Source organism: Schistocerca cancellata, chromosome 4, assembly GCF_023864275.1.
Source record: "Schistocerca cancellata isolate TAMUIC-IGC-003103 chromosome 4, iqSchCanc2.1, whole genome shotgun sequence".
Lineage (NCBI taxonomy): Eukaryota > Metazoa > Arthropoda > Insecta > Orthoptera > Acrididae > Schistocerca > Schistocerca cancellata.
The window spans coordinates 489,533,923-489,552,727 of NC_064629.1; the positions used below are offsets into that span (position 1 = coordinate 489,533,923).

Sequence of the window (18,805 nt, forward strand, 5' to 3'; positions counted from 1 at the left end):
TTCGGATACTGTTGATCACATAGTGTACAACCTTTGCTACGGGCGGTAGATATGTTGAGTATATGAATTGTGTCATCTATGCGGAAAGTCAATATACCTTTCCGTATATTAAATGTTGTTGCCGAAGCAGTCGATGTCAAGTGGGACAAATGTTCTATCAGCAGATGTAACAAGATCAAGGAATTGGGAAAACTTAAAACTTTGCTACTACAATACAATTTACACATTTAATTAGTTACTGTTCAAGCTGTTAGCGGAACAAAAGTATGAAGGAGGAATTCTTTAAGCCAGATTATCTGTTCTTTCAGCAAGCGACGTTTTATTATATATTGAATGGTAACGCTTCGTGTATCGGGTGGTTACACTAAGTGTCATAAGCCGCATTTTATATCGCTACTCTTCAATTACTGGCAATTTTGTTTATGCTATGGATAAACGGCGTCAGCCCAAGCTAACACTGTTCCTCGAGTGTTTCATGCTGCAAGCTCGTTCGAAAGAAATCCTCTGTTTATTTCTCACCACAAACTACTTTTGAAAGTGGAATTTCGAACTCTCATACAGTAATGCGGTCCAAAACATGTCTGATGTACGTCCATCTTACAGTTTGTTATTTAGATGTTTCAGGCGCGTCACTGTAATTAAGAAAATGCTTAATAGCTTTTCAGAGTGACACGAGTGTGTTTCCAGGAACGCTTTATACACTACCGGAAAAAATGGAACACACTCAAGTACCGTGTTCAGTGACACAAGGTATAATATATGCATACTGAGGGAATGTTATGTTAGTGATTCGTTTGTCACGGTCATCGACGATCAAACGGCGTTCCGGAGGCCTGTCTGTTCACCCTCTGTTTTGACTCTACAGTGCTGAGTTTACATGTGAGCAGTGTTTGCAACGTACATTCTAGAGCATAAGCTTGCTTAAACGACGAGTACATACTCATACTGAACAGTTTTAACCATATGAACGGCATCGCACTGAGGGGCTACATATAGATAAATAGACGTACCGCCGCAGTGCTGCCCATGTTCAGCAAAGTACATCGCTGGTGTGGTGCTACTACAATAGTGGTTTGTGGAACATTCCCACGCCTGTGGAACAGGTTCTGGAACTCCGCCGAGTACTGACGTTTGTCATGGTCCACGCATTTTGAAGCAGCGGTGGTCCATCGAACATCATTCAGGTACGAATTCTGGGCACATTTTGCACTCACTTGTCTTAAGGGACTCTGACGTCCAATTCGAGTACCGCGCTTGACTCGATAACATATTGCAGCTCACATTCGGTTCTGGTGTTTCCATGTCAACTGGCAACTTCGTCAAATGGTGCCCAGGAAATGGAGAGATCCCAAGGTCTGTGCTGTTGTGGGGAGGCCCCAGCATTTGCAGCTATTCGTATCTTATCGTTGTCCGTGGTTACCTTAACGCCCGACTGTACATGGAACACATCGTGTTGGACCATATGGTGGCTGCTGTATACAGTGATGGCCCTGAAGTGGTCCTGCTAATGCCAGGGCGTCTGTGACGGGCATCAGCACGGACGTCTAGCGACGCCTGGACATTGAAGTAATCGAATTGCCGGCGGTGACACGATACTCCAATGAACATTCGAACGGACGTAACCTATATATTTTTAATATGTACACACATCAAAAAAAGTTTAGATCACCTAGATTCCGAGAGTTCCGGAAAATGTACATAAGACTGGAATAGAGATCAACATATACATCATTTCCGCCCTTTTTATTGCTCATGAAAACCACACATTGCATGTTGTACCACCATACAACGTGATCTTCAGAGGTGGTAGTCCAGATTCCTGTATTCACCGGTACCTCTAATACCCAGTAGCACGTCCTCTTGCATTGATGCATGCCTGTATTCGTCGTACCATGCTATCCACATGTTCATCAAGGCACTGTTGCTCTAGATTGTCCCACTCCTCAACGGCGATTCGGCGTGGATCCCTCGGAGTACTTGGTGGGTCACGTCGTCCATCAACAGCGATTTTCAGTCTATCCCAGGCATGTTAGATAGGTTTAATGTCTGGAGAACATGCTAGCCACTCTAGCCGAGCGATGTCGTTATCCTGAATGTAGTCATTCACAAGATGTGCACGATGGAGGCGCGAATTGTTGTCCATGTAGACGAATGCCTCGCCAATATGGTGCCAATATGGTTGCACTATCAGTCGGAGGATGCCATTCACGTATCGTACAGCCGTTACGGTGCCCCATGACCACCAGTGGCGTACGTCAGCCCCACATAATGCCACCCCAAACCAGCAGGGAATTTCCACCTTGCTGCACTCGCTGGACAGTGTGTCTAAGGCGCTGAGGGTGACCAGGTTGCCTCTAAACACGTATCCGACGATTGTCTGGTAGAAGGCATATGCGACAATCATCGCTGATGAGAATGTGATGCCTATCGTGAGCGGTTGATTCGGCATGTTGTTGGGCCCATCTGTACCGAGCTGTATGGAGTCGCAGGCCTTAGTGACCGAGCGGTTCTAGGCGCTTCAGTCTGGAACCGCGCGACCACTACGGTCGCAGGTTCGAATCCTGCCTCGGGCATGGATGGGTGTGATGTGTCCTTATGTTAGTTATGTTCAAGTAGTTCTAAGTTATAGGGGACTGATGACCTCAGATGTTAAGTTCCATAGTGCTCAGAGCCATTTCTACTTTTTTTTCTTTCTTTTTTTTTGCATGGAGTCGTGGTTACAAAGATCGTCCTCGTCATGGACGTCGAGAGTGAAGTTGCGTATCAGTTGCGCACAGTTTGGGTCGTAACACGACGTCCTGTGACTTCACGAAAAGCATTATTCAACATGGTGGCGTTGCTATCGGGGTTCCTCCGAGCCATAATCAGTAGGTAGCGGCCATACAAAGCAGTACTAGCACTTGGGCAGCCTGATTTAGGCATGTCATCGACATTTCCCGTCTCTCTGTATCTCCTCCATGCCTGAAAACATCGCTTTGGTTCACTTCGAGGCGCCTGGACTTACCTTGTTGAGAGTCCTTCCTGTCACAAAGTAACAATGTGGACGTTATCGAACCGCGGTACTGACCGTCTAGGCATTGTTGAACTACAGACAACACGGGCCGTGTTCCTCCTTCCTGGTGGAATGACTAGAACTGATCGGCTGTCGCACCCCTTCCGTCTAATAGGGACTCATCGTGCATGGATGTTTACATCATTGGGCGGGTTTAGTGACATCTCTGAACAGTCAAAGTGACTGTGTCTGTGATACAATATCCACAGTCGACGTCTATCTTCAGGAGTTCTGGGAATCGCGGTGATGATAAACTTTTTTTGATTTGTGTACATTTACATGACACCCTAGGCAATACTCACAAGGAATTAATATAATAAATCTGTTTTCAAAGCATGTAGTCTGGAGCGAATTTGACTTTTGTGGCGATGGAAGCGCTCTTCACCTTGTATCGCACTTTGTTTCCTCCCGCAATTCCATTAGGTCCTTATTTGAGAAATATCACAGCTCAAAGAATTTGATAGAGTTTCCATTCTTGCGCTTTACAAAGACAACTCTGTCCAAACAAGTTCATGATGCATGGGAATAGTTGTCAGAGAATAACAGATTCAACCGGAAACATGTTGCCTCCATTCCCATGAAGCTAAATGGAGTTATAGAGAGAGACGCAAACTTGACTCGTTACCGAATGAAGGTGCTGTTGGGGAGAAAATTTTATTTATGACAAACAATCGTTTGCTGTTGCCTCGAAGAAGAGGAAAATTCCTTTGTCTTATCTCCATTCTTTTTTTTTTTAACAAAAGGGAGAGGAATGTGCAAAATAACTAGGCTATGTATTTCACTCTTTTCAGTCGTTAAATCGACTCTCTATTTTCAATTATTTTACGACCATTGATCAAGAAGGCTTGAATCCAATTTTCTTTCTTGTTAAATGGCGCATGAGGTCAGTGGCTATGAAGACATCATATAGAAAGTATTGAGATTTTTAACGTCGAGAAAAAGCATCATATTCCTTTGCATTATCTAGGTTTACATGGAGGCAGAAAGCCAACACAGACAAAGACGCTGAGGAAATATCCATTTCTTTCAATGCCAAGCATAAATCACATTGCATTAAAAGGAAAAGTGGTGCAAAATTGGCGGTGTAGACGTTGTGGAGCGTTTGAGTCCGCTACTTCCTCAGTTACGTACTCATGAATTCCTTAAAATTATGAATGCTTAACAGTTCTCGCTGTCCTTCTGTACTAATATCTCTTACCAAGAATATTCGTGGAAGTAACAGGACATTTGTATGTGTGTGTGTGTGTGTGTGTGTGTGTGTGTGTGTGTGTGTGTGTGTGTGAGGAGCAGGAAGGCTGGTTATACAAAACATATTTAGTCTCATAGTGGTGCCTTTGTTGGGTAAAGAAAGTAACTAAACAAAAAATTTAACAACAAATAGAACTTAAGGGAACGAACATTCGACACTACATCCGCTGCTACCGTCGATCAACGTGCCCATGGATATTTCTAAGAAGCCGTTAGGGCGAGGCACGTTTTCACGAGGAAAGGGTTCATATGGTTCTGTTTTCTGTTCCCGTCCGCTTCGTAAAATTAACATGCAAACAAGGTTAATTTTTCATATCTGCGCCAGCCGGAGTGGCCGAGCGGTTCTAGGTGCTACAGTCGGGAACCGTGAGACCGCTACGGTAGCAGATTCGAATCCTGCCTCGGGCATGGATGTGTGTGATGTCCTTAGGTTAGTTAGGTATAAGTAGTTCAAAGTTCTAGGGGACTGATGACTTCAGAAGTTATGTCCCATAGTGCTCAGAGCCATTTGAACCATTTTTCATACCTACCACACACCAACTGTGGGGAGGCTCCAAGACGACATTACCCAGATAATTAGCAAAGTATTGAAGACAGCGCGGGTGGCGTTTAGACGAATGAATAGTTCCAATAGGATGGTCCAGAAACCGAGGAAGTGCTTGTCATCATCACGGTAAAGATACAATATGGTTAACCCCTTGATCCATATCACTGCATTCTTCTTAGTTCGTGGATAAAGGGCTGTCGAAGTCACTGTTGTAGGTGTCAATCACTGAATGAGGCCCTGTCGGTCTCGTCAACCGCTATGGAAGATCCACATTCCAGTCGGTGTTCAGCTGTAACGGGTAGATGACACTGGGGACATAAAGGAGAATCGGCCATACTTGTGGAATGGAATCTTTGGTGATTCATATATTTGTGGTTGGCCATCAAATACCAGGCCGCTCTTGCATCGGAATCGAGGAGAGCGCCGTTTACTGCGCGCCAGAGCACCTGGGAAGTAATCAAGGGTGGACGGCTTTCAGTAGGATGTCGGGGATGGCATCGCATCATATGGCAATAAACATTACGGGTCCTCTGCGGCCGCTCACTCGCGAGATAAGTTTCGACATAACTGAAGTCCTCAAAAAACTATTTTGAGAGAGATAATATCAGAGACATGCTCCACAGCAATGGGTGGCACGTGAAAGGTGGAGGTCAGTTCTTCAATCAGAGTTCCCGTGAATCTGCGCTGTAGGTGGTTCCGCATCTTCAACCTTGTGGCGACATGTAAAGCAGCTACTCTAACCAGCACGTTGACCATTACGAGACCATCCTCTGTGGTAGGGAGGGTGAGCGTGTTGTATCACACTTTGATGATCATTCTAAAGACGGTAATCTGCGTGCTATCGTCTTCTGCAACTGGAGGAACGTGGCCAGATGTGGTATCCTGGATATCAGATAGATGTTGACATAAGCCGCCCGCTAGACTATGTTCCAGTCCAGTGATTCTTGGACTCCATCTGGCATATGCACTAAAAAGACCACATCGTCTGCATATGCACGGCAGACAAGGGTATGGTCTCTCAACGTAAGTACTTGCAACCAGAATCGTAGTCCATGTAACAGTGGCTCTATAACAATACTGCGGACATAATTGCACTGTCGGTCAGAGGATGGCATTCACGTATCATACAGCCGTTACGGCGCCTTCCATGACCACCAGCTGCGTACGTTGGCATAACTTAATGCCACCCCAAGCAGGGAACCTCCACATTCTTGCACTCGCTGGACATTGTGTCTAAGACGTTCAGCCTGACTAGTTTGTCTCCTAACACGTCTCCGATGATAATCTGATTGAAGGCATATGCGACACCCATCAGTGAAAAGAATATAATGCCAACCCTTAGCGGTCCATTTGGCAAATTGTTTGTCCCATCGGTACCGCGCTGCATGGTGTCGTGGTTGCAAAGATGAACATCGCCACAGACGTCGGGAGCGAAGTAGCGCATCATGCAGCCTATTGTGCACAATTTGAGTCGTAACAGGACGTCCTGTGACTGTACGAGAAATATCATTCAACATGACGGCACTGTTGTCAGGATTCCTAATAGCCAAAATCTGTAGGTAGGGCCCATGCACTTGGGCGGCGTGAGCGACAGCTCCTGTCTCTGTGTATCTTCTCCATGTCCGAACAACATCGCTTTGGTTCACTCCGAGACACCTGGACACTTCCCTTGCTGAGAGCTCTTCCTGGCACAAAGTAACAATGCGGAAGCGATCGAACAGCGGTATTGACCGTCTAGGATGGTCGAACTGCAGACTGCACGAGCTGAGTACCTCCTTCCTGGTGAAATGACTGGAACTAATCGGCCTAATAGGCGCTGCTCATACATGGTTGTTTACATTTTTGTGAGGGTTTAGTGACATCTCTGGACAATGAAAGAGACTGTGTCTGTGTTAAAGTAGCCACAGTCGACGTGTATCTTCAGGAGTTCTGGGATCTGGGGTGAAGCAAAACTTTTTTAATGTGTGTAAAATACATAAATATATATGTAACACATTTTTTAAATAAACTAATTTTATAAATTTTTAAATAGATAATGCTTATACTGTAATGCAGCCAATTTATTTTCTAAATACTATCTCTTACTATCATAGTAAGTTTATATATTCTTATAGACTTCAAGTGAATAAATCTCATCTTTCTTCATTCATACCAAATTCATAGCTCTATACTGTTTTTACTGTAAAATAAACAATCTTCGCAATCTTGTAATATTAATTTTATTTTTCATAACATATTTCAAATTTCGGAATTTTCTCCATATTTTGTTTTCATAACAAAGTGAAAATCATACATTAATTCCTTTCATAAATCAGGTCTAGCATACCAACATACATATTTTATTACAGAAAATTCTTGTTTTATTCATATGGATAGAAACAAAATTCTCATTAAATATTGTTCTATTTTTTAAATTTTTTTTAGTAATAATAAAATGTCAGTTTTAAGATATAAATCATCTTCAGTAAATTGTTTCCTTAGGATGGATAGGATGTGTGACTGCTGTGTACGGACGCAGGAGGAGCTGGCCACTGTTCGCGAACAGCTGAGCGTGTTGATGGCCGCGGTCAGCCGTCTTCAGGCTGCTGCCTCGGAGTGTAGCGGCAGTGGGGAGTCTGGTGCGTCGCAAGGTACACCCCAGGTGTTACATGCTTCATCCACTGTCCCTGCTGTCGAGACATCTTCGCGGGTACCGGGCGCGGTTGGGCCACCCTCTCCCCAAGGGGAGTGGCGGGTTCAGCGGCGTTCGCGGCGCACGAGGCGGAAGGTCAATGTGGAGGCTGGCCGTGTGGCATCGCCCGCTCTGCCTGTGAGGGGACATGTGGCTGCTCCTTCAGCAAGGTCCGAGCAGGCACACGGGGGGAGGGGTTTATTAGTTATTGGGAGCTCCAACGTTAGGCGGGTGATGGAGCCCCTTAGGGAAATAGCGAAAAGGTCGGGGAAGAAGGCCAGTGTTCACTCTGTCTGCTTGCCGGGGGGTCTCATCCGAGATGTGGAGGAGGCCCTACCGGCGGCGATAGAGAGCACTGGGTGCACCCGACTGCAAATTGTTGCTCATGTCGGCACCAATGACTCCTGCCGCCTGGGTTCAGAGGTCATCCTCAGTTCGTACAGGCGGTTGGCGGAATTGGTGAAGGCGGAAAGCCTCGCTCGCGGGGTGGAATCAGAGCTAACTATTTGTAGTATCGTTCCCAGAACCGATCGCGGTCCTCTGGTTTGGAGCCGAGTGGAAGGCTTAAACCAGAGGCTCAGACGATTCTGCGGAGATCTGGGGTGCAAATTTCTCGACCTCCGCTATCGGGTGGAGAAATGTAGGGTCCCCCTGAATAGGTCAGGCGTGCGCTACACGCCGGAAGCGGCTACAAGGGTAGCGGAGTACGTGTGGGGTGCACATGGGGGTTTTTTAGGTTAGAGAATCCCCTCCCTAGGCCCGACAAGACGCCTCCTGAGACACGGCAAGATAGGAGTAGGCAAAATGCAACAGGGAATAACAATATTAATGTGCTAATAGTAAACTGCAGGAGCGTCTATAGAAAGGTCCCAGAACTGCTCTCATTAATAAACGATCACAACGCCCATATAGTACTAGGGACAGAAAGTTGGCTGAAACCAGACGTAAACAGTAACGAAATCCTAAACTCAGATTGGAATGTATACCGCAGAGACAGGCTGAACAGTGAAGGGGGAGGCGTGTTTATAGCGGTAAGAAGTGCAATAGTATCGAAGGAAATTGACGGAGATCCGAAATGTGAAATGATTTGGGTGAAGGTCGCGGTTAAAGCAGGCTCAGACATGGTAATTGGATGTCTCTATAGGCCCCCTGGCTCAGCAGCTGTTGTGGCTGAGCACCTGAAGGATAATTTGGAAAATATTTCGAGTAGATTTCCCCACCATGTTATAGTTCTGGGTGGAGATTGTAATTTGCCGGATATAGACTGGGAGACTCAGACGTTCATAACGGGTGGCAGGGACAAAGAATCCAGTTAAATTTTTTTAAGTGCTTTATCTGAAAACTACCTAGAGCAGTTAAACAGAGAACCGACTCGTGGCGATAACATATTAGACCTTCTGGTGACAGACAGACCCGAACTATTTGAAAAAGTTAACGCAGAACAGGGAATCAGCGATCATAAAGCGGTTACGGCATCGATGATTTCAGCCGTAAATAGGAATATTAAAAAGGGTAGGAAGATTTTTCTGTTTAGAAAAAGTGACAAAAAGCAGATTTCCGAGTCCCTGTTGGCTCAACACAAAAGTTTTGTCTCAAGTACTGATAGTGTTGAGGATCAGTGGACAAAGTTCAAAACCATCGTACAATATGCGTTAGATGAGTATGTGCCAAGCAAGATCGTAAGAGATGGAAAAGAACCACCGTGGTTCAACAACCGAGTTAGAAAACTGCTGCGGAAGCAAAGGGAACTTCACAGCAAACATAAACATAGCCAAAGCCTTGCAGACAAACAAAAATTACGCGAAGCGAAATGTAGTGTGAAGAGAGCTATGCGAGAGGCGTTCAATGAATTCAAAAGTAAAGTTCTATGTACTGACTTGGCAGAAAATCCTAAGAAATTTTGGTCTTATGTCAAAGCGGTAGTTGAATCAAAACAAAATGTCCAGACACTCTGTGACCAAAATGGTACTGAAACAGATGATGACAGACTAAAGGCCGAAATACTAAATGTCTTTTTCCAAAGTTGTTTCACAGAGGAAGATTGCACTGTAGTTCCTTCTCTAGATTGTCGCACAGATGACAAAATGGTAGATATCGAAATAGACGACAGAGGGATAGAGAAACAATTAAAATCGCTCAAAAGAGGAAAGGCCTCTGGACCTGATGGGATACCAGTTCAATTTTACACAGAGTACGCGAAGGAACTTGCGCCCCTTCTTGCAGCGGTGTACCGTAGGTCTCTAGAAGAGCGTAGCGTTTCAAAGGATTGGAAGAGGGCTCAGGTCATTCCCGTTGTCAAGAAGGGACGTCGAACAGATGTGCAGAACTATAGACCTAAATCTCTAACGTCGATCAGTTGTAGAATTTTGGAACACGTATTGTGTTCGAGTATAATGACTTTTCTGGAGACTAGAAATCTACTCTGTAGGAATCAGCATGGGTTCCGAAAAAGACGGTCATGTGAAACCCAGCTCGCGCTATTCGTCCACGAGACTCAGAGGGCCATAGACACGGGTTCACAGGTAGATGCCGTGTTTCTTGACTTCCGCAAGGCGTTCGATACAGTTCCCCACAGTCGTTTATTGAACAAAGTAAGAGCATATGGACTATCAGACCAATTGTGTGATTGGATTGAGGAGTTCCTAGATAACAGGACGCAGCATGTTATTCTCAATGGAGAGAAGTCTTCCGAAGTAAGAGTAATTTCAGGTGTGCCGCAGGGCAGTGTCATGGGACCGTTGCTATTCACAATACACATAAATGACCTGGTGGATGACATCGGAAGTTCACTGAGGCTTTTTGCAGATGATGCTGTGGTGTATCGAGAGGTTGTAACAATGGAAAACTGTACTGAAATGCAGGAGGATCTGCAGCGAATTGACGCATGGTGCAGGGAATGGCAACTGAATCTCAATGTAGACAAGTGTAATGTGCTGCGAATACACAGAAAGATAGATCCTTTATCATTTAGCTACAAAATAGCAGGTCAGCAACTGGAAGCAGTTAATACCATAAATTATCTGGGAGTACGCATTAGGAGTGATTTAAAATGGAATGATCATATAATGTTGATTGTCGGTAAAGCAGATGCCAGACTGAGATTCATTGGAAGAATCCTAAGGAAATGCAATCCGAAAACAAAGGAAGTAGGTTACAGTACGCTTGTTCGCCCACTGCTTGAATACTGCTCAGCAGTGTGGGATCCGTACCAGATAGGGTTGATACAAGACATAGAGAAGATCCAACGGAGAGCAGCGCGCTTCGTTACAGGATCATTTCGTAATCGCGAGAGCGTTACGGAGATGATAGATAAACTCCAGTGGAAGACTCTGCAGGAGAGACGCTCAGTAGCTCGGTACGGGCTCTTGTCAAAATTTCGAGAACATACCTTCACCGAAGAGTCAAGCAGTATATTGCTCCCTCCTACGTATATCTCGCGAAGAGACCATGAGGATAAAATCAGAGAGATTAGAATCCACACAGAGGCATACCGACAATCCTTCTTTCCACGAACAATACGAGACTGGAATAGAAGGGAGAACCGATAGAGGTACTGAAGGTACCCTCCGCCACACACCGTCAGGTGGCTTGCGGAGTATGGATGTAGATGTAGATGTAGATGTATTCACCTATATTTTTTATAATAAACTTTTCCAAGACTTGATGTTTATAATCTTCATAACATATTTTATTTACATACTTCATTAAATTTCTATTTTGTTGGAAGAAGTGTTTATTAAAATTTCTTCGATTTATCCACATAATCATAGGAATAAATCTCTGTTTTGATTACTTGATACATTAGTTCTTTTGGAAAAACAGTTTTCAATATTTTTCATTTGTTTATTCATATATTCGAAGAAAGTTTATAATAAGTGGTTCTAAATTTGTATCAATAAATCACATATCCAAATCTTCTGCTTTGTTTACCAAAAATAATGTATCTATTTTAATTATTTGGTATTAAATTTATTTCTTTTTCAAAAGTTCTTTTACAAATATATGAGGATCGAATCCTGATAAATTATATAAATATATTGGTACAAAATAGGGATGTTTTAATTGTAAATTAGCATAACTATATAAAGGTTTCACATACTTGCCAGTCAAATAATGAGAATGGGGAACTTTTGTATCATTTATTGTGTAAGTTTTCTGCACAAAAACAAATTTTAGATTTATTATGTATTAATTGTTCTTCAGAAGTTAACAGCTATAGTTCTGCAGTTTCAGAAAAATGTTCCGAAATCCCAGTCGTGCATCGATAGCTCAATTGGTAGAGCACTTGCCTTCGAAAGGCAAAGGTCCCGAGTTCGAGTCTCGGTTCGGCACATAGTTTTAATCTGCCAGGAAGTGTCATATCAGAGCACACTCCGCAGCAGGGTGAAAATCTCATAATTATTTTGATGCTCATCTTAATCTTCCTCATCAAATGGTTAAAATGGCTCTGAGCACTATGGGACTTAACATCAATGGTCATCAGTCCCCTAGAACTTAGAACTACTTAAACCTAACTAACCTAAGGACATTACACAACACCCAGTCATCACGAGGCCGAGAAAATCCCTGACTCCACCAGGAATCGAACCCGGGAAACCGGGCGCGGGAAGCGAGAACGCTACCGCACGACCACGAGCTGCGGACTCTTCTTCATCATTGATATGTAATAAGAATAATTGCAAGTATATTTTTGGTGCCCATTTTTATTAATCTGACTGGAAACCAAATTTGTTTTTTTAAAATTACAAAAACCATTACTTTTTTAAAATAAAAATAGTTTTATTATTGCTTTAAAATAAAAACACAAATTTCTTAAATGGAAAATAATAAACATTGTTTTTAAAAAACTAAAAAATATTAAAAAATTACATTATTACAAAAATCTTTTCCTAGTTCGTTAACATTTATAATTTTTATGATTTTTATTTAATGATATTTGTTTGAATTCTAATTAATAAACAACGTTGAATGTCCCCTTTCTTTAAAGCCAAAAGTTTTTGGTAGCAGTAGATGAAATTTGTCAACTGGTTCCAAAATTTGGGTCTGCGTAAGCAAGTATCGTCTACTCACAGTCGATTATGGGTGTCTACATTTCCATGTTCCTGCTCGGAATCGTTGGGGTATGACGTCTTCAGATTCGTATGGGACTTGGTAGGATGATGCCATTAGTGATTATTCAGCAAATCCATAGCTTCACAAGAAAACCTTGCATTACACACTACGTTGGCTTGCTATATTGGCAGTGAGTAGAAGAGAATCCACAAAGGAGGCCATTTGGGCAGTGGTACCTAGGGTGTTGGAGTCTATCGGCGAAAATGCACAAAGGCGTGAATGTTTCCAGTCTTAAGTGGAAACAGAATGATCACAAAGCTATTACAGCCATAGAGGAATACAGGGTAGGAATAAAGCTGTGCTGGATGGGTATTTCTCGTAGGTTAACTCTGGTAAGGCATTCACAGTTTAGCAGACAGGCGCATACGAAAATGTTTCATCGTCATGATAGAATACTGCAGAAAGAGGCTAAGGGACAAGTAAAACAGGGAGACGTGATGTCTCAGTGACTTGGTTGGAACACAGGTTTTAGCAAGCGGCAACGCTCATTCATCAAAAGGAGAAGTGAAGGCTACCATGGGTAGCTTAGCAGTAGAATCAGGAGTACGGAATGGACAGGAGTGAACTCAAATATACCCAGTAGCATCCTGTGACAGTCGTCCACTGATATTCAGCAGGAAGGATGACTGTGGACTTGGCTCTGTGGTGTAGATGAAACTGAGCTACTCCACATATTTTGAAACATGACTCTATTGTCTGGCGAGGGCGATAACGTCTCCTTGTCATGCACTCATAATGCAGATAATACTAAATTCTGTGACAAATTCAGATTCTTCAGCTTTGAAATGTGCCTTGGGGGATTACACCATCCACCAACATGTTACTGAATGGCAATTCCATTGTGAACTGCTGTCTGACATGTTCCTCACTTCAAGACTAAACAAAGTGGTACAAACCGTAATGAGTAGGCATATGTGATTCGCAGGACCTCAGTAAAGCATGGCAATATTCCCAACATGGTGGACGATGAAGAGGGGAGGGGGAGTGTACTGTAATTTAAAGATTTGAAGCATACTGGGTTACCAATGGAGGGAGTTCAAGTGCATACTGCGTAGCGATGCATCTTCAGGAGTGTTAGAGAGGTATGGGATATATTATGGTATAGGATGATATTTTTTTCAGAGTGTAAAACCTGATATTAAAAAAACAGTGCTAAGTCGACATGTGCAAGGTAGAGAGTATGACATTAAATTAATTATCTTACTTCCTGGCACAGGTGAATGTCAGGCAGCAAAAGTATCTGTTATTTTCGTGTGTAGAATAGATAGTTGTGAATGGTTGTTTTCCAAATCAAGATGCTCCACTGATGGGAGGCGGCTAGCTATGTGAAACAATCTGCACTTGTGCCCAATGGTGGCATTCCAGAGGCAGGTAGAGCATTTAATTCAAATCAATCAGAGACGATAAGAGGAAATCCTTAAACTATTAGAAGTCAATAAAGATTTCGAAATTCAGGATTTGCGGATGCGTGTGTTAACCTCGCGAATTCACAAAAATATGTTGAAGCAGCGAACGATTAGGGGTGGTAGTGCCAAACAATCACTTTTACAGAAAATCACTGAAAACTGCTAATATCTCAGTGCGCAGGACACAGGTGGCTACACAGCAATACAGTAACATGATACATATACACTGATCAGCCACAACATTATACCACCTACCTAACAGCCGATATGTCCACCTTAGGCACAGATAACAGTGGCGACACATCCTGTCATGGAAGAAATGTGGCCTCCGTTGGTCTCTGGAGAGATTTGGCACCTCATCTGCACACACACGTCTACTAATTCCCATAAATTCCGGTGAGGAGGGGCGACGGGGGGGGGGGGACATAATCTCTGACCCCCACGTTCAATCACATCCCAAATATGTTACATAGGGTTCAGGTCTGGCAAGTTTGGGAGCCATCACGTCTACTGGAACTCTCCACTGTGTTCCTAAAACCATTCGTTCATACACTTGGCCTTAGAACATGGAGCATTAGCTTGTTGAAAAATGCCACTGACGTCAGGAAACATAATCATCAGCAAGGGGTATACGTGGTCTGCAAGCAGTGTACGATACACCTTAGTCATCATGCTGTCTTGCATGAGCTCCATTTGACCCACGGATGCCTACGTGAATGTTCCCCGGAGCATAATGGAGCTGCCTTGAGCTTGTCTCCATCCCGCAGTAAAGCTAACACTGAGCTGTTCACCTGGAAGATTCGCGCCCTCCCATTGGTATGACGAAGAAGGTATCAGGATTCATCAAACTATGCAACCCTCTGCTATTGCGTCAACGTACAATGCGGATGACCACCTGCCCATATCAGTCGTAGTTGCCGATGTCGTGGTATTAACATTGGCACATGCATGTTTCGTCGGAGGCGGAGGCTCATTATTAGCACTGTTCGATGCGTAGTATGTTCAGACACATTTGTCCTCTGCCCAGCAGTGCCGTGAAGACTGTTGTCAGTTCCACCACAGTTCACCACCTTTCCCGTTTTACCAGTCTTCCCAGCCTAAGAAGTTCAACATTTGCAATGAGGGGTGAGCGCACAACCCCACGAAGTCTGGGCATATTTGGAGGGAAAAATGCCACAAGATGAGAAGAAACAGCTATTTAAGTTGATCGGCCTTTACTTTTATAATATCATTACATTTTCTACATGTTTTTGAATATGGTGCACCAGACATTAAGCGAATCGGTTTTGCCATTGAAGTGGATTGACATTTACAAGGTAATATGCCAGCACATCTCTGTTGCGAATAACTGATCGGTTTCCTTCCTGAGTTGTTCCTTTTTCAATATCCTCCAAACCTTCTTGTGCTCGAAATTAACAGCACGTCCTTTCCGTGTAGGATTGTTAACTACACAACAAGTCTCACCAACGATTTTTTTGCCAAGTTTATGTTAACATTTAGAGATCGATGTAATATACGCCATTTATTAGCCAAAATGTCAAAAGTCCATTCAATGTATCTACGTACTATGCTGAACCGATAGTTCAATACTATTATGTTTTCACTTAAATTATTTCCTGCACGTGGTCGTAAAAATATATTTTAAGCAACCAGGATTAATTTTCATTGAAAATGTTTACATTATTGTTCTGTGTACTTAATTTTACGAAACCTTACAATATTAAAAAATTTACGTAGAATACTAATATGCTTACATGATTTTAATCAGCAGCTTTTCTTCAGGGTCTATACATGAGCACAAGTTTGTTGTCGTCCAATTATTGCTCCTTTAATTTTGGAAAGCACACTATGCGATCAAAAGTATCCGGACACCTGGCTGAAAATAGCTTAGAAGTTCGTGGCTCCCTCCATCGGTAATGCTAGAATACAGTATGGAGTTGACCGATCCTTAGCCTTGATGACAGCTTCCACTCTCACAGGCATACGTTCAGTCAGGTGCTGGGAGGTATCTTGGGGAATGGCAGCCCATTCTTCACGAAGTGCTGCACTGAGGAGAGGTATCGATGTCGGTCGGTGAGGCCTAGCACGAAGTAGGCGATACAAAACACACCAAAGGTGTTCTGTAGGATTCATGTCAGGACTCTGTGCCGGGCGGTCCCTTATAGGATTGTTATTGTCGTGTAACCACTCCGCCACATGCCGTGCATTATGAACAGGTGCTCGAACATGTTGAAAGGTGCAATCGACATCCCCGAATTGCTCTTCAACAGTGGGAAGCAGGAAGGTGCTTAAAACATCAAAAGAAATATTCAAATGTGTGTGAAATCTTATGGGACTTAACTGCTAAGGTCATCAGTCCCTAAGCTTATACACTACTTTACCTAAATTATCGTAAGGACAAACACACACACACCCATGCCCGAGGGAGGACTCGAACCTCCGCCGGGACCAGCCGCACAGTCCATGACTGCAGCGCCCCAGACCGCTCGGCTAATCCCGCGCGGCGCTTAAGACATCAATGTAGGTCTGTGTTGTGACAGTGGCATGCAAAACAACAAGGGGTGCAAGCCTGCTCCACGAAAACACGACCACACCATAACACCACCGCCTCCGAATTCTCCTGTTGGCACTAGACACACTGGCAGATGACGTTCACCGGGCATTCGCCATAACCACACTCTGCCATAGAATCGCCACATTGTGTGCCGTGATTCGTCACTCCACACAACGTTTTTCAATTGTGCTATCGTCGATTGTTTAACTCCTTACACCAAGCGACGCGTCGTTTGGCAGTTACCGGCGCGATGCGTGACTTATGAGCAGCAGCTAGACCATGGAATCCAAGTTTTCTCACCTCCCTCCTAACTGTCATAGTATCTGCAGTGGATCGTGATGCAGTATGGAAGTCCTGTGTGATGATGGTCTGTATAGACGTCTGGCTATTGCACACTATGAACCTCTTCAACTGTCGACGGTCTCTGCCAGTCAACAGACGAGGTCAGCCTGTACGCTTTTGTGCTGTACGTGTCCCTTCACGTTTCCACTTCACTATCACATCGGAAGCAATGGACCTAGAGATGTTCAGGACTGTGGAAATCTCGCGTACAGACATACGACAGAAGTGACACCCAATCACCATACCACGTTCGATGTCCGTGAGTTCCACGGAGGGATCCAGTCTGCTCTTTCACGATGTTGAATAACTACTGAGGTCGCTGATATGGAGTACCTGGCAGTAGGTGGTAGCACAATGCACCTAACACGAAAAACGTATGTTTTTGGTGCTGTCCGGATGCTTTTTATCATATAGTGTAGTTCGCCGTGGGAAGATACTGACATTCTGTTATAGTTAAAAAATTTATCCTCATAGTCTCGTAACTCTGTGTAAAAGTACCAAGTGCCAAATGGCTACAGCACTTTCCACAGACACTTTCATTTTGTTTTATTATTTCCAGCAACTCGACCAAACAAAAAGAAAAAAAAAAATATCCGTCCGTCTGCCGTATTGCGATCGAGACGACCGAGAGAGCAAGAACTGAAACGGAAGCCGTAAACAGACGGACAGACCTAATCCACACGCCGAGACATTCGTCGGGCTAGTGCGCTGCAGCCCACGGAAAACGCAGAACCGCATGTCTTGCACTGTGGCGGTTGGCGGGCCAGTGCGTTGTCGCCAGTGACGGCACACGCGCACCGCTGCGAGCGGCGGGCCACTGCGTTGTTACCATAAACGTCGACTGACTAACACGTCTTGGAACGAGACTCGAAGGATCTTCGAAGATCCATATCATGGAAGGCATCTGTAATAATCGGTTCACTAAATACTTTGAGCTGTTAAGGTAGTGTGACTCTATTGCAAAGTAATGGCAGAGATTGGTAACGAAAATGCGATACAGGGAACAGAGGGAAAACTTCAAAACCATTTTTCTCGCAGTGACATAGTTTATTCGTCATATTCGTTCCTACTCGGAGGCAGGTAGTCCGCCGCTCGTGGTCTCGCGGTAGCGTTCTCGCTTCCCGAGCACGGGGTCCCGGGTTCGATTCCCGGCGGGGTCAGGGATTTTCACCTGCCTCGAGATGACTGGGTGTTTGTGTTGTCCTCATCATTTCATCATCATCCAGGAAAGTGGCGCAATTGGACTGAGCAAAGATTGGGTAATAGTACGGGCGCTGATAACCACGCAGTTGAGCGCCCCACAAACCAAACATCATCATCATCATCATCGTCGGAGGCAGGCCGCAACTCACGCAGAGAGGAAGACGTAGCACGCTCATCACCTGCCTGATGAGACAAGTACTAAGTTCATAATAATATTGTTGAATATATGGGTTAGTAAATCGGTGACGGGCCAGCACGTAGGGCATAGGGCACATTATGTGAACATACCTCCATAAGGCTAAGTGTCTAGCATTTCGATGAAATCGGCGAAAATTATCCTCGGGTCATTCATTCATTTCAGCTTCGTGTACCATTATTTCAGTGCCTAAGGATAAGCACACGGGTGGTGTGTGTCAGTATGGTGCCAACGGAAACGGATTTCGTAGTCATTAGTTACGTATCATATGGTCTACAGTGTCCGCCCCTCGTGGTCTCGCGGTAGCAATCTCGCTTCCCGAGCACGGGGTCCCGGGTTTGATTCCCGGCGGGGTCAAGGATTTTTCCTGCCTCGAGATGACTGGGTGTTGTTGTGTCGTCTTCATTATCATCATTCATTCCCATTACGGTCGGAGGAAGGCAACGGCAAACCACCTCCATTAGGACCTTGCCT

The 18,805-nt window shown here is 44.2% G+C and overlaps 1 non-coding gene across 1 annotated transcript; it reads left to right on the forward strand.

Moving 5' to 3' along the window:
• The first annotated feature begins 11,774 nt into the window (after positions 1 to 11,774).
• Positions 11,775 to 11,851, forward strand: Trnas-cga (transfer RNA serine (anticodon CGA)). The gene has a single exon. It is a non-coding gene; the product is annotated as a tRNA-Ser (tRNA).
• The last annotated feature ends 6,954 nt before the right edge of the window (positions 11,852 to 18,805 follow it).